The sequence below is a fragment of the Nicotiana tomentosiformis genome, chromosome 3 (assembly GCF_000390325.3).
Source record: "Nicotiana tomentosiformis chromosome 3, ASM39032v3, whole genome shotgun sequence".
NCBI lineage: Eukaryota > Viridiplantae > Streptophyta > Magnoliopsida > Solanales > Solanaceae > Nicotiana > Nicotiana tomentosiformis.
In genome coordinates, this window is record NC_090814.1 from 86,380,843 (window position 1) to 86,382,645 (window position 1,803).

At 37.5% G+C, this 1,803-nt stretch overlaps 1 non-coding gene across 1 annotated transcript; it reads right to left on the reverse strand.

Moving 5' to 3' along the window:
* Positions 1-1,163: 1,163 nt before the first annotated feature.
* LOC117277603 (small nucleolar RNA U3) lies at positions 1,164-1,382 on the reverse strand. Its single transcript, XR_004507911.1, has one exon. It is a non-coding gene; the product is annotated as a small nucleolar RNA U3 (small nucleolar RNA).
* Between the last annotated feature and the right edge of the window lie 421 nt (positions 1,383-1,803).

Here is a 1,803-nt window from a genome sequence, read left to right on the forward strand (position 1 = left end):
CTTAAATATTTTGGACAATCAATTAAAAATTAAGGATTTGGGGCATTTGCATTATTTTCTTGGTTTGGAAATTATGTCAGAATCTGCTGGTATTGTTGTTTCTCAGAGAAAATTTGCTTTGAATCTCTTAACCGAATTTGAATGTTTAGAATGCACTTCTGTTATCAGTCCTTTAGATGCTAATTAGAAGCTCAAGGCTATTGATAGGAAGCCTTTATCTGATCCTACTTGCCTACTCAGTTCAACATTTGAGTCAGTTTATGCATGCTCCTTGTGATTCACATTTAGCTGTTGCCTACCATGTTCTCTATACTTCAAGGGTAATTTGGGTCAAGGGTTGTTTATGAGTGCAGATGATGAATTTTTCTTCCATGCTTTCAGTGACTCTGACTGGACAGCTTGCCCAGATTCAAGCAGATCGGTAAGTGGTTACCTGGTTATTCTTGGGAATTCTCTTCTTACTTGGAAATCCAAGAAGCAACACATTGTGGGTCTCTCTTCAGCCGAGGCAGAGTATCGATCCATGCGACGTGTCGTTGCTGAGTTAGCTTGGCTTACCAGATTATTGGTTGAACTCACTGTCACCTCCATTGTACCTATTCCTTTATATTGTGATAGTTAGTCAATTATATATATTGCAAAAAATTCGGTATTTCACGAGCGCATCTAACACATCGAGCTAGATTGTCATTTTGTACGTGAAAAGTTATAGGATGGACTAATTTCTTATTCTTTTGTCCCCAGCAGGCTGCAGCTTGTCGATATGCTTACGAAGCCACTCCATGGTGTGACTCGTCGTTTTATCTTGAGCAAGTAGGTGTGGCTAACTACTCTCCAACTTGAGGGGGGATGTTAGAATAGTTGGGTTGTTATTAGTTGGGCTGTTATTTTTGTATCTGGGCCACTAGTTTGCTGAGTCCATATTTATTTATATTATAAATGGTAGATGGGTCAGTTTATTTTCCTGTATGTGGGTCTGTATATAAACACAACTCTAGTCACATACCTGACTTAGATGCTCATTTTATCAATTGCAGTTTGCTATTTTCTCTCGAATCTTCTATGGGACGTCTCTCTCCCAATTCATCTCTGCTGAATTCAATTTCTTTCGATTCTAACAGTATGGCATGCTAATTAATCAGGGATGGCAAAAAGATTGGGCGAGTCTGTCAGACAGCTATGAGATCATCTCAATCCTGGAAATGAGAGATGAGAACGATCCTCTTTTGATCCAAGGTCCCCAAGGAACCATGTGCACTATTAATCAGTGCTCTGATTCTCTCAGCCATGCCTCACCAATGATACTTAGTTTCCCACCTCCTTAGGAGTTAAGGTTAAAGTGGTACGAGCCTATAGAACAAATTTTGTTCAAGTAAGGTCGTGCACTTCGGTAGTACTAAACAAAAATATAAGCATCGGATAGTTAAGTTAATGTGCCGATGTAGGACAACTCTTATGCTAAGCTTCACGTGACATCAGATCATAAAAATTATAGTTGAAGTCTACTTCGAGATTTTGATTCGTGTGGAGAAAACAAAAATAGTGACAATGAGCTTAAATTATGAATCAAAAACCATTCCAATAAACAAAATTAAAAAAAAACTCTAACATGAGTGGCACCTAGCTAACATTATCCGCCAGGCGAACCAGCTTATACCATGCACTTAACATTTATTCAAGACTAAACTGACATAATTACAAGTTTCAATGATTCACTAATTAAATAGGAATAATTAATAATCCAAACTATTCCATAAATATGTATGAATAGTAATAACCAAAACAGAGGAATAATACTCTAGC